We start from the raw sequence: 15,537 nt of genomic DNA, 5'->3' as shown, positions 1-15,537 counted from the left end.
TACTGATCTCTGCTGTCTGGAGATCAGCTGTAATCCCAGGAGAAATTCTATCAAGTGCATATGTGCTTGGAAATGCACAGTCTCTGGCAATATTAGCAATGACAATCAATAGTTAGCAATGATGATCAATGGATCACTTCATTAAAGAAGGTAACTAGTTACCCAACGCCCCTTTGGCTATGCTAATCTAGCTGATGTTTACTAACAAACAGCATCATTAACTCTTTCAGAACTGGAGCTGACACTTGTGTAGACCAACACTATGACATTATGCCCACTTGAGGTCCCTCCCCTTCCAAAATCCCACCTTCTCCAGGCTCCATCCTCAAAATCTCCAGGTGTTTCCCAGTCTATTGCTGACAAGCCCAAGGGATGCCTGATGTATTTCCTGGCACCCTTTTGCTTCTTCCTCAAAGCACCTGTTTCCCTACAGTGAGGAGCCAATTCTGGATCTCTTCTACCTCACTAACTTAGCTGCCTTTCAAGAGGCATCAAGTATGAGTCATCAATCGACATAGAGTATGAATTAGCAGGAAGTGTCTGTTCAGAAATAGCTGCCCCAATCATACCAGGATGCTTTTGCCCAGTAGCATTTTTCATTGGGTGTCCAGATTTTTAAAAGTCCTGTTAAAAAGAGCTTATACCTGAATTGTTGAAGAATTGCTATTGGAGATGTTATAGTTGGCAGCCTGTTTGTGATTGTGGCAATCACCCCCTGCCAAAATTCCAAAGGTGGATGCATGCTCAAAAAGAATTAGAGACCCTGACCTAGGGTCATGGAATGGGTCTGCCTTAATGCTACAGACAGAACATTTTTATTTCAGACACCCTTCATAACCTTTTCACAGTATTGCAGTCCAAGCACTTAAAAAAAAACCCTGGAAATCATTTTTATCCCTTTACTCCTAGTAAATATCATGATGTCACCCTGGGTGCCAGCAATGATCCAGTGTTTGCTTTTTTTCTAAACCTATCTAGGATCAGTGGTCAATTTTACCCCAATGTCCTGAGCATCCTAGGACATAAATACTTGAGTAAGAAATAAATCTCTTCTATCCCAAGAAAACAAAAGACCTACAATTGTAAATCAGAGAAGATCCTATCTGCAAATGAATGCAGATAAGGCATCATCAGGAATCCCCATTTTCTGTCTTTTGAAAGATGCTAGCATGAATAGGAGAAAATAAGTCTCAATAGTAGTATGACATGGTCAAGCTCTGTTACGGCTTGCTAGACTTGAATGATGGAAAAGGTGGGGGGAAGACCCTTGCCTATTTTAAACATGTTCAACTCTTGATTTCTTTCTGACAGGAGAAAGTGGGATTTTTGAATGAGGAGATAAAATGCAGCAAAGTTATTTCTCTCACAGTGCATAGCCTCTTCAGTCTCTTTAACAAGAGATTGAGACATGATTTTTCAGCAGGGAAGACTTCAATGAAAAAGCCCGGCGTAAATAACTACTCCCAGAGAACACCGATGCTTGATGTAGGTGTTAAGACGGGCCACCAGAGAGGTGATGAGAATCATTTCATAGTGAGGCTGGAACTAGAAAACATAGTAGTGAAGCAGTAAATTATTAGCCCAGTGTGTCTCATCATTGTCAGTGTGATATTCACTGCACCCAATCAATGCATCAGCAGTGACATTCTGTAATAGGAGTCTTGCTGTCTATCAGTCATGCAGTAAAAAGTCCCATTGTTTAAACCCAGGTTGTTAAGCAAAATGGAAGCATTTCATCTCTGCCTTTTATCAGAAGGTTGAGCTTTTCAGAGGGTGACATTTACTACCCTTACACAAGGGATTAGCTTGCTTGTCACTCTGGCAGCACCAAGAATCAGCCTAAGTGGCCTACATACCCAATCATACTTTGTATCTGCGGAAATGGGATCAATTCCACCAATCAACAACATGAACTGAAATGTCAATCTTTTTCTGACCCATTGAACATACAATATTAGCCTACAGCATCTTGAAAATCTTTCCCCTTTTTTTGTCCCCATAGACAACAGTGGACCAGAAAGACAAGATTAAAGCAATGAGGGGGCATAGAATGTCTAAGTCTCTTTTAGTACAACTTGAGACTGCATAATGCTTTCTTCTGGTAGGGAGAAATTTAAAAGCCTGGGCTGACTTAATGATGTGGAAGCAGGATACCTCCACAAATCAGATCTTTGGCAGAGAGTTCACCTTGATCTAGCCTGCTAGGTGGCTGATTTACAACTCAGTTCTGGACTGGAGCTAATCATTGTGGGCAGGATAGCAAAGTGAAGCACATAAACAATGACTTTAAAATAAAACAGAGTGCTAAATAGGCTAGAAGGATTGAATGGGGTCTTTACGGAAAATTTGTTTGTCGTCTGTCACTGATCCAGTACTAAAAGCAGCAGCCCTGAAAAGGGGCTGGGATATTAATCTTTCTTTGAGCAGTTCATTCTGATGATTCAGGCGTATTAGAATGTTTTAAATTAATTTTATTGGCTCACACACACACCCTGCCCTTCCCATAACAAAGGTGAAAAAGTGTTGGTAACAATCGGTTGTTAATTTGGAGGTGCATTGCCCAAAAATCAATACAATTAGCAAAATACAACAACACTTTTAGAAGTCTCTCCACTACTTCCCCACCCCAGTTTCTGAATGCTGGAAAAGATACAAGTATCATTCTGTGGTGGAAATAGCTCGAGAAAGGCTGACCTCGCTGCTAATTTGCTTATTGATCCTGCTACAGCAGATGCATAAAAACTGAGCTCTTGTTACCGTTTGTCAAGGGAGAAATGGTGCCAGAGTTCAAGTTTGATTTTGTTTTACTTTTCTTTGAAAACTTTGAAGCAGTGTTTAGTCACCCACTTCTGATCTCAGTAACTCGTAGGCCCAGTTTGGTTAGCATGTAAGGAACTTGATGTCTATACAGTTGTACTGTACATTTGAATGTTTACCTGAACTTGAACATGTGAACTGGCTCAGATGAAAAGCTTTATTCCAGAGGTGATGTGTAAGTTGTATCCATGAAAGCCAATTCATAAAAAGACATCACTTTACTTGACAAAAGCTGTGCCAACCAATCCTTGGCCATACTTTTCCATGGATTGTGCATATATACGCAATGTAGATGTGGGTCACTTGTGCACATGAACAACTCATTCAGTCAGCACAAGAAAAGAGATGCAGTGTAAGTAAGCATAAATTGATGCACTTGAGGGGGAAAACCATTCTGACTTTATAAGCTGATGTGGTCTGAACTGGTGGTGACTTGCAAGCAAGGAGATCTTCAGATTGTGGTGAATAACTCAATGAAAATGTCAACTCAGTGGGTGACAGCAGTGAAAAGGGCAAATTTAAGTTAGCAATTATTAGGGCAGAGATTGAAAAGAAACCAGGCATCATAATCGCCTTGTGAAGATCTATAGTACTGCTATATTTGGAATGGGTGTCATATATCAAAAGGCATGTTGTAATGCTAGGAAAGGTACAGAAAAAGACAGTCAAAATGATTAAGGTGTTGGATTAAGGTGTTGGAGCATGTTACCTACAAAGAAAGGATAAGGACTTTAGGACTTTTTAGTTTTGAAAAGTGGTGGAAAGAGGACATGACAAAAATGTATAAAATTATGTAGGGGTTAGAGATAGTGGATATTCTGGAACACAAGAAGTTTCCTTAAACTGAATCAGGCCATTGGTGCATTAAAGTCAGTATTGTCTACCCAGGCTGGTAGTGACTCTCCAGGTCTCATGCAGGGGTCTTTAAAATCACCTGGTTGCCTTCTGAGGGTGGGAACCACCAGGGTGAATCCTCTCCAATAACTACACTGGACTCTTTACTGGGATAAACATTTTGGCCATAGCCATTTTATTAGCCAACCAAAACAGAAGTGTGAGGTGTAGCATGGGTCTTGATCTGGCCTGTCTGCTTCATAGCGAAGCTCCAATGGGCGGATGCCCCAACGGCTATGACAGAAACATGCAACAACCGAATGAACCCAGGGGGAGGTGGGTGGGCAAATCGCCGGCTGGCCGAAGCACATGGCCAGAACAAAGGAGGGCTTTCCCCTTTAAAGAGTCAATCCGCCCTCCCCTCCTGGTGACGTCAGCCCTTGCCCAACATGGCCCGGGCTTCGCTTCCACCCTCAGTTAAGCGGAAGCGGTCACCTTGGCTCCACCCATCCCACCCCCAGAGGCAACCGCAGCCGGTGGGTGATTCACAGCTGTCTTTCTTTTAACTGGAGATGCCAGAGACTGAATCTGGGTTCTCCTGCATGCCAAGCAGGCACTCTACCAATGAGCCATAGCCCTTCCCTTGTCGCTCTGTTTCATAATACTCATGGGGTTTTAGTTAAGTGGATGAGCAGTAAATTCAGAATGCACAAAACTAGCACTTCTTCACTCAAACAGTAATTAACCAGTGGGATTCACTGCTGCAGGGTGGAGTGATGGCCACTGGTGCAGCTGTCTTAAGAGGGAGAGTAGAGAAATTGGTGGAGGATAGGTCCATCAATGGCAGTTAGCCAAAAGTTGACATACTTGAAAAACCACTGGTCCAACTTGTGTCATGACCGCATGTTGCCATCATGGGAGTTGAACATTCAGTGGCCTGTTTATATCATGTGCTCAGTATCTGGTGGAGAATTGCTGCATCAGCATAGGTGTAGAAATACATCAAACTGCCAATCATTTAAAATTAAATTAAGAATTTCATGTGGGGGAGGGGAAGGTTTCAAGCCTTTTATACTTGTCTGTCGATTTTTAATATGATTCAGAATCTGATCTCTTGCTTGTCAGTGGCTCCTGAATTGTCCAAATCAAGAGCATTTTCTCACATATTCGAGTTGTAGCATATTTTACCTTCATCAATTTAAACATTATTTTTAATTTTTTTAATTACAAAAATAACCAAGGGTTGCCTGGGCACACTGACACTAAAGCAAAATCACCTTGACTGCCCTGAACTTAAATGAGTTGTCTTGCAATCAACTGAGGACCAAACCATTGTTTGGCAAGCCATGCCTGGTCTTCCTAGCCCAATTTACTTTCTCCATAACCATACTACAAGCTGGTAGAAATATCATTTTAAAAATCACTAGGAGCCTAATGAGGCTTAGAAATGCAGTGTGAAGGGGAAGGAAGGGTTCCTACCATTCCTAATGTGTGTTTTTTTTTCTGGTGATCAAATGGCCTGGTTGGATATTATTTTTATAACTTTTGATCCACATGTGGTATATTCCAAGCACATGCAGTTCCAAACTGATGTAAATAACTCCCTGCCAGGACCATTTTACCTTGGGAAAAGAGTGCGTGTGTATGAGAGAGAGAGAGAGAGAGAGAGAGAGAGAGAGAGAGAGAGAGTCCCTCTACCCACCATATCAAAATTCCAAGATTAATTGGGATCCCACTGATGTTTGAAGTGACCTTCCCCCAGCTGCTGTATGGTTGCAGGGAAAGCAAGTGGGTCTGGGAAACCCATACCTGACTAGCCAGAAAATTCATTCTGTAGCTTGACTCTGATATTTACTGAACACCTTGGCTGATTACCAATGGGGCAGCTGCCATACACTGTATTGTGCATTGTGGTAAGAAATCTTGTCCTGACACACTTTCTCCCTGGCGTATGCTAGGAGTGGAAACATATCAGGGGGAAAAAATCTTCTCCCAGTGGCGTGCAGAGAGAGGAAGCACGTTGGGACAACATTTCTCTTCCCAACCTCCTCTTGTCCTGCCTGTGCTTCTTGCTTTACCCATGGAAAGTGAGAACATTTCTGGTGAGACTTTTGTGCCAGAGCAGGGAAAGGGTGGGGCAGAGCCACCTGTGATAATCAGCCATAGAAGAACTATGGAGGAGAAAAAGCAATGAAATGACACATATCTAACAATGAAGAAGTTTGGATTTAAGCCCCCCCCCCCTTTCTCTCCTGTAAGGTGACACAAGGTAGCTTACAAACTCCTTTCCCTTCCTCTCTCCACAACAGACACTTGAGGAAGGTGGGACTGAGAGAATTCTGAACAAACTGCGACCAGCCCAAGATCACCCAACCAGCATCATGTGGAGGAGCTGGGAATCATACCTGGTTCTCCAGATTAGATTCTGCCATTCATGTGGAGGAGTGGGGAATCAAATCCAGTTCTTCAGATTGAAGTCCACCGCTCTTAACCACTGCACCACACTGGGCAGTTTAAGTAAGTTGGATGGAGGACAGTAAGAAAAGGACAAATTGATCTGAAACCTAACTCACATACAGTGCACAGCAGTTGAACATTTGTTACTTATTTAATTTATACCCTGCCCTTTCCTGACAAGTCAGGCTTAGCACAGGCTTGGCAATTGTGATTCTTTGTGAATTTTTTCAGCAAGCCAAGCCATGATGATTAAATGGAATTTCCAAAAAATGTTTGATAACAGCCCTTTATGTTGAATGCCTTTGTTTTATGCTTTATCTAAATTCATTTGGATAATCTGTTGTTGCTAACACTGCCTTTAAGCCATATAAAATTCTAACTGAAAGAGTCACTTTCCAGTCAAAGATATAATTGGAGACCAGCTAAAGCTGAGATAGGAGGCTATCCATCATTAACATTAGATAAGGGGGGGGGGGGGATGAGCAACTGTTAGGGCCCAATGCAGGCATTTTTTTTCCCAGATAGTGTTTCAAGTACCAAGTTTCACACATATACCTCACACAATCTCTGGTCTTACTTTAACTTTGTACAATAAGATTCACAGCACAGTGTTCTAAAGTTTTCCCCTTCCCTTCATCTCTTTATAGAACTGTCAGTCTGTTCTGCTGGTATGTGTACAAGTGACATGTATTGAACTATAGCCCCCCTGGCTTAAAGGCTACTAGCAAGGAGCTTACTGAAGACCTAGTAGGCTTTCTTTCCTTTATCCTAGCACATGAGGATTTTTCTTTTTAAAACTATAGTGGGGGGAAAATCTACCTCCCATACTTTCCTTCAAAGGTCTTATTCATTGTTTACCCACCCCTGGATTCTTGTAATGATTACTAGTTACTGTTGAAATTAATGCAGCTTGCCAAAACTGGTACTGCAAAACCAGGGACTTTTCTCTTTCTCCTCCCTTGTGAATAAAATAATGGAGGTTTTCAAGAGTCATTCTGAGTAATCATGAAACCTTATTTGTCAAATCCACAAGCAAACCAAAAGATCTCTGTCTAGCTCTTCTTTCTTTTTACCCTTGATATATGATTGACTGAAGAAAGGGATGTAGTTGAAATGCATGTTTGTGTATTGGTTTATTTAGTCGCAATATAAAATGTGCCGTAGTTAAGAATGTGATCGTAAGTCTATATGGATAAGAGAGAGAGAGAGAATTCCTAATCATCCCACAGAAGTAGGCCTTCAGGAAAAGGCTTACTCTTGGTAGAAGGCAGGGTCAACTTTTAACTTCATAAAGGTGAAAAACCTCCTTGATTTCACTAAATCTTTAAGAGTAGAAGTATCTCAATAGTCAGTACTATGAATAAATTGTTAAAACCAATATTGCAACTAATCAAGCCAGAATATAAGAGAATTTTGAGAAGGACGTTCTTCTTATGTTTTCCTATTCTTCCCAGTCTTCTCATATGTTTTTCTACTACTGAGGAAAAACTTTTAGCTGGATGGTTAGACTGCTCTGTCTTATAACTGGCAGCTGGACTTCAGGATGTTAATAGTGTTCTTCAAAAATGCAGCCTCTGCAAATGACAGAATGCTGATCTTCAAGTGTTTCAGGAAACTGTGAAAATCTATATGCCTGCTTTTCAGACCTTCTCAGTGAAGGATTGATGTCCAAAGCTACATTTCTGATTGAGTGTAATGAATCATGAGCCCATTATTCATTATGATTTTTTCTCATTTTTGCTGACTTTATTGCCCCCCTGTTGCCTTTCCTTCTTGAAGAGACCTTCTTAGGCACTCAAAACTGTCTCTCCAGAATTTGACCAGCCAAAAGCAGTGGTTGATGGAAGAAATGAGTTAATCACTGGCTAGCAGAGAATGTCAAGCAACCTTTCCTATTTGCCACTGAGAATGCTTCCCTGTTGCCCTGGAAATCACACTCAAAGCTTGAAGAGGGCAGAAGACAATTCATTCTCTTCAGCAATGCAGGAGGGGAAGCTTTAACCAGGTCCCCAGAGCCTACCAAAGGCTCAGCCAAGGTAAGTTGCTTGTGGGGGAGGGGAACATTACAGAGACTCTCCAATATGTTTAGAATTGTTTCCAGTTTTTTCAGGGGTTTTTTTTTTTGCCATAAGACATGGTGACAAAGGTCCTTGAAATGTCAAATGTCCAAAACCCAATAATCCAAATATCTATAACTATTTGGCTTGGCTTTTTGAGTGTTCTTGGTATTTACCCCCCCCCCAACCCCCCAAAAAAATATGGCCTTGGGGGAGGGGTTGCTGATTCAGCCTTATTGAATCACCAAGTCTAGTGTTAACCTTGGCCAATTATGTACAGCAAGGTTCCTGTGACTTTGAAGAGAATTGGCTGGGAAGTTTTTGTTTGGGGGCATGTTCAGCTACCAACCACCCTGTTTGCTGCAGACCAGAAATTACCAATCAGCTGGCTTTTTCCTTGCATCCCATGGGGGCGATGTTTCACGGGTTCTCTATTATGCATGTGTGGTTTAATTTTTATCTTTAATCTTATCAATAGATCTTTTTTCAATCTATAAATCTACTGATTGACATATCAACATAAAATGGTAAACTACCCAAAAAAGGTATTGAATATGGCACCTGTACACTTTGCACAAACACTGATTGTCTTGTATGGCGGGAAGTGAGGGAGGAGTAGTGGCAGTGTGCAAAGTGCAAAACTGCAAAAGGGCAATGTGAACTGCTGTTTCCTAATCTCCCCAGGTTCACAATCATCCATCTCCCGGTGTGCTGTAAACTCAAGCATCAAGACTGACAGGCTTTTCCTGGTGTGGTCTGGAATCACTGATTGCTTGCGTATAAAACTGTGAGGTTGGAGACATCCCAGTTTGTTGATCAAATGCAGGGGCAAATCAGGTATTTGGACTGATTTATTATTATTATTATTATTATTATTATTATTATTATTATTATTATTATTATTATTATTATATTTTATTGTTAGTATTGATTTATAAATCTATTGATAAAGTTGTTGTTTTTTAATTAAAGATTTAAAGATATGCAGGAGTGGGGAGGCCATGAGTAATAGAAATGATAAGACAGGACAGGAAGTGGGAAGTAGTTGGCAACAGGGAGGATGGCGAGGGAGAAGCATGTAAGGCAGCGCAAGAGAGTGGGAGGGTAAGACTAGGTGTGCTGGCTGCAGGCAGAGTGAAGAGGTCCAGGGCAAAACTGTGCCCACTGGCAAATCTGTCTCGCTCTGATAGCAAAGCAAAATTAAAATGATACTAGAAGTGGATTGACTTACTGTGGAAAGAATGGAACATGAAAATGGAGCTAGATAAAATACATCCATACAACAAATCTGGTCGTGGCAGACATTTGCCTCCACCATGCAGCAATAATTGGCCCTTGTCGGCTGGATCCAAGGGATGGATGGGAAAACAAGTTTCACAGGGTAGCCATGATTGCCTGCAGTCAAACTGCCAGATTTGAGTCCGGAAGAACCTTAGAGACTAATAAGACTTTTGTGGGGGGAGGTATGAGGTTTTGAGCATCAAAGCTCTTTTCCTCAGTTTGGAGTCTGGGAAGTTCATACTCCCAAAAAATCTTGTTGGTCTCTATGTTGGATCTAGCTCAGGGGTAGGGAACCTGCGGCTCGAGAGCCACATGCGGCTCTTCTGCCCTTGCACTGCGGCTCCACAAAGTGAGCCGCTGGCCCCATCCTTGCCCGCCCTGCAGGCAGCAGGGCAGACGCATCCATGCGCTTCTCAGAATGCGCGGAGTAAAAGGTAAAAAACCCCATATATACAGTGTTATCTTTATTTTAAATGTCAAAAATTATTTGCGGCTCCAAGTGTTTTCTTTTCCCATGGAAAACGGGTCCAAATGGCTCTTTGAGTGTTAAAGGTTCCCTACCCCTGAAGCTGTTACACTGCAGACCAACATGGCCACTCTCTGAAACTTACATCCTAGTGTATCCAGATGGTTTAAAGGCCCTTTCAAAAACATAACATATCCATTCACATCAAATACGAGAGTCAAAGAGGAAAGTTAGTGGCACCATACATAGAGTGCCTATTTGGCAAGCAGCAACTATTTCTCATCTGGTGTGTGTAAGGGAATAGGACTTTCCCTTTTTCTATGATAAACCTGTTTGCCAATGCCATGGGTTGGGAGGAAAGGGGGAGGTCAAAACTGATGACATTTAAAAGGAAAATTGAAATTGATGTAACCCACATTGGAATATTGGTATATTCAGCTTCTCTGCCAGACATAACAAATGAATAAAACCTATTAGCTCTGCCTTCCATTAGGAGGACACATTTTCCTAAAAGAAAAGACATCCTCAGGGGAGGTCTAAGGGTGACTTTCCAGTGCGATGCACTGGGTAAGCTGACCAATTAACAGACTGGAAGAGCCAAAGATAAAGCCTGTCTAGTCATGTGCTAATAATATGAGGCATAGAAAAAAATCCCTATGAAATCAGCAACAGCTACCGCAGCAGCTGCAAGATCGTTAAAAGGACTAGAATCTAGTAACCAATCTAACAACACATTATGGTGCAGTTTCAACCCTCCCCTTTAGATTTTGCAAATAGTTAAAGGGAGGATAATGAATCAGACAAGAATTTTCCCTGGGCAAATGTGGCATTCCTGGCTCTAAATGATTTGGCAACAATATTCATTACATTTCCTTTTCAGTATGTTCTTCAAAAACTTTATGTATCAAAGAACTGTGGTTTCAAGCTTGTCCCTTGGATTAATGCAGAATGAATTTCCTAAGAGTAACTGAATAAATCTAAAGTAATCTAGACAGATGGTCTCTCATTCCACTCACTTGCTTTTTGGGTATATGGTTTACTGAAAAATTCATTTCCCACCACAAAAAAAGTTGACTTCGTTTCAAATTTTGTGTTGCTGTGTTCCAACAAGAGACTTGTGCCTAATGACTTGGACAATGGGAAAGAGCAACATCATGGGAGGGGCACTGAAGCATAAATTTATTCTGTAATGATAATCACTCAGATTTAAGAGTCACAGAATTTCCTCAGATAAGATGATAAAGAGGTGTGAAAGAGGTGCTCATTACTCATCACTTGCAGCAAGTAATGTTTGTGTGTGTTCAAATGAAAACAATTTGATACAATACTAGACAGATATTTTTTAACAACTGGTCAAAGAGAAGGGAAGCCCCATCCAAAGGACCATGCACCCAGCCATGGCTGTGCTGGGCCACCCTCCCCAAAGAGGCTTCCCAGAGCATGGAAAGGCTAGAAAGCCATAATAGATTTACACCATCTTTTGTGGTGCCATACCTCAGAGGCCCTGTCTACTGATGTAATACAGCAAATGGCTGGGGGAAGCTGACTCATGTTGGCTCCTCCCCCAGCCTCATCCCCAGCCCACTCCTGCTATGCTGCTATGCAGCAGCAGTAGGGGCACTAGCATGCTGGTGTATGGTATATGGTATCACATTCCAGTGCCAGGGAGGGTTGCAATGGCCACATGCTGACAAAATTCCACTTCCACTGGGGTTAATGCCCCAGGGAGGGCAAATCTGCCCATGCAGCGGCATACCGCTCACAAATGGATTCAGCCCCTCACCTTTGGATGAGGCTCTTTGACTGTGAAAATAAACATTACTTAGTACAATTCCACATGTAGCTCACAGGACAAATAAATACCCTTGAATGCAAGAGATGTTTTACATGTAAAATTTTAATTGTTACAGCTAAGTGGCTTGGGGTGTAAGCAGAGGCGTACTGGCAGGAAATGGTGCCCGAGACAAGATCAGAGTTTTCTACCCCCCACGTTGCCCAGGGCAAAACTTGGTTTTTCCAACCTCTGCCCCCCCCCCATTGTCCACTGGTGGGATTCTAAAAATTCATTAACTGGTTCGCTCCCCCTCCTGCCACATCCCCTGCTGCCCCCATGCCCCACTTACCTTAGCAGGCAGAAGAGGGTGGCAGCAGTCTCAGGCAGCCTGGTGAGGCCAGGCCAAGGGGCATCCAGGGAGCCTACTGTGGGCCGCCATTCATCCCGGTTGCTCTGACTGAAGGGTCAGGTCAAACCAAGAGGACAGGTGGGTGCCACTGTGCCCACCTGGGTGACCCCTGTGCCCCCCAGCCTTCCTTCAGGGCCTGGGGAGGGCAGGAGGTGGCCTGAAGGAAGGCCAGTGACAGGCACTGCAGTGGCAGGCTGGCTCCAAGATTGCCGAGCAGGACAGCATGGGGGTGGTGGTGGTGCAGAGGGCTTTGGCTTGCCTCTCCTCCCCGCCCTGGGCTCCCATGGCAGGGAGGAGAGCCATGCTGGGCAGTGCTGAGCTGAAGCTCTCTGCTCCACACACACCCAGCACTGCCCAGCTCGGCTCTCCTCCCTGCCCTGGGCTCCAAGGTGCTAAAAGCCCCATCGCTTCTTCTCCAAGGGGAGGGGGAGCAAGGGGGCTTTTAACAATCGGTTCACCAAAACCAGGCTGAACCAGCTGAATCCTACCACTGCCTGCATCCTCCCCACCTGGCCCCACTTATGGTCTCCCTGTCAGCTGTGGGGGCTGTCCTCACACTCAGGGAATCCTAGGCTCTCCATGGCCAGCTGGCACCCAGGCATGAGGGGGCCCCCTGAGCCACCTTCCCACGCCACCTTCCCACCCTGCCCACTGCCGCTGCCACCACTTGGCTGATGATGAAGGCTGGATGAGCAGCCCGCTGCAGACCTGGGGCTGGTCAGCCACCATTGCTCTGCTGCTTGCCCGGGCAGGTGAGGGGTGCTGCTCTCACCCCCCCAGTTGGCTTCCTCTGGACTTTCTTCTGCTCTGTGCAGGCAGGCAGGGAGGGAGGGAGGGGCAGAGTATCAGGGGCAGGTGTCCCTCCCTGGGTGTCCAGAGAGCACTTTCCACTCCCCTCCCCCCAAGAACGCACCCATACTCCACACTGTCTTTCTGCCTGGGGTACTAGGGAGGGGTGAGGAGTATGTAGGGCCGATTTCGCACCCCCCATGTGATTAAATAAGTGGTGCCTGGGGACATGTGACCCCACATGTTCCTCTGGCAGGTATGCATCTAAGTGTAAGCATGTACCATAAATAATTTATTTAGAAGAACCCAGAAAAAAGGTTAGACTTCTGGGTTGCCTTTAGACCATACATGATATCTACTACCGAGAAAGTTATAAAAACCCTATTGACTCCATAATTTCAACAAATAAGCAACTGATAAATAGGCAAATTAATTCAGGCAGTAATGGGGAAATAACTATGTATATCCTAAATTGGCATAATTTGACTGATTGACCATTCACAGTCCACATAGGGAAAATAAACGTTTGAGGCACATTTCCACACAAGTGTTTGAGCTGTCCTTTTTTGAGTAGCAAACAATGAAGAGATTTTTCTCTCACTGCATTTCTGTGTGATATTTCTACCAATTAGGGACTCTCGTCTGCCTTGAACAGATCTAATGTGCAGTATGGTGCTCATTTTCTGCAGCTATAAGGCCAGATATATACTGAAAGAGCCTGGGTCTTCATCACCAGAAAGCAAAACATCGCTCTGTGCAAAGCAGTTGCATTTCAATGGAACTGCAGTGACCAAACTGGCTAATTGCCACCCTTAAAAGGGATTTTTGTAGCAATTGCTCCTCAGTTGCTGATTCATACACTTTCAAACCACTGAGTTCTGACATCCTTCCAGTAGGGACAGTCTGCTCATACATATGACAAAGTTCAGTGAGCTTTTTTTTGCTTCTCTTTTCCAAAATATCACTTATATGAAAGCTTTAGAAACAATGTTGTGTCTTTTCCATTTGAAAAAAAATGTCAAACCCTACACAGGGATGTTATCCTGCATGGGCTATGCTACTTCTGTAATTGTTCCCATCAACAGTGCATATGGGGAAAGAAGCCGGGTAGCATCAGTGAGATGTGGGCACATACACCATCACAAAATAGCACAATATATACACAGTCACATGAATCAGGTCTCACTTAACATTTGTGCTGTTGGATATGGATATTTTAGAAATAATCATCTCTTACCTAAAGTTCCATGAGGAAAGGTGAGATATCAATGCAATAAATAATCATGTTACACTAATTGGATGATGCAACTTCAGTGTTACATACACATGCTAAAATGGATGGATTCCACTTAACACGTGGAAATTACACTTGCAAATTGAATCCTTCACACTTTTAACCAATGCAAATGGTTCTTTCTCCCACCCTGGACATTCCACAGGTATATATACGCCACTTGCTTTACTACCATCAGATCCTCTAAAGATGCCAGCCACCAGAGGCGGAGCTACCGTGGGGAGGGGGGGGCGCATTGCACCGGGCGCGTGCCTGGGGGTGGAAAATGACCCCCACACCCTCCACACCCCCTGCCCCACACTTACCTTAGTTCAGCCTGAAAGTGGAGGCTGGAAAAGCTGCCTGTTCACTTGAGGCTGAAAACGGCCTGGTGGGAACTACGCTTCCCAGGAGACCTTGCAAACCCCAAGGTCTCCTGAGAAGTGTACTTTTTGAGCCTCCACTTTCAGGCTGAACTAAAGTAAGTGTGTGTGTTCGGGGTGGGGCGCTGGGGGGGGGGTGCGGAAAACACAGAGTTTCACACCGAGCGCAGTATGGCCAAGCTACACCTCTGCCAACCACAGATGCAGGCAAAATGTCAGGAGAAAATGCTACTGGAACACGGCCCTACAGCCTGGAAACCCCACTAGTGATTCTGGCCATGAAATACTTTGACAATACAATAATTTTACATGTTTCTGGCCTTAAGATTGGACAAGAGGCCATCTATTTTGTAATCGTATACAAGCCTTTAGATACAAAAATGTTCTCTAGTGAGGTCGGAGAAGACAACTCCGATATGTCTTTTGAAATTCAAAGGCATGGGAAAAAGCCATCACAGCGTCATAGTATCTAGGGTACAATATCACTCGTGCTATTCTTCAAAGATAAGAAGCCAAACAGTGCAATCCAGAACAGAGTTATTCCAGTCTTCAATTGACTTCAGTAGACTTAGACTGGAGTAAATCTGTTCTGGATTGCACGGAAAGTCATTAATTTAAGAAACCATAAAATGGCCTTCCATCATTCCATCAAACAAATTCAGCTCCAAAGTGAATTCTTCACAGCACAATTCTGATCAGGGGGCTGAGTGAGGTTTCATTTTACTGTGAATGTTGTGGCTAGTGGGGGTTTAAGTAAACATAGATGGAAAAGTAATAATTTGTATTTCCTTGATGAAAGGAGAGTGCCATTTCTACACATAGGAACAAAAAAATCTTATACCAGCATTAGAGTGATAGCTTTTCCAGCTCTTATATATACTTATAACATTTTCTTAATATTTGAAGAATGGAATTCACAACTTGACTTTCAAGGCATTCCGTATTAGAATATTTTTTGAATGCATCAACACTGGATACTTACATTGTAATTCAATGC

This window comes from Sphaerodactylus townsendi, linkage group LG01 (assembly GCF_021028975.2).
Source record: "Sphaerodactylus townsendi isolate TG3544 linkage group LG01, MPM_Stown_v2.3, whole genome shotgun sequence".
Taxonomy (NCBI): Eukaryota; Metazoa; Chordata; class Lepidosauria; order Squamata; family Sphaerodactylidae; genus Sphaerodactylus; species Sphaerodactylus townsendi.
This window is presented reverse-complemented; position numbering follows the sequence as displayed.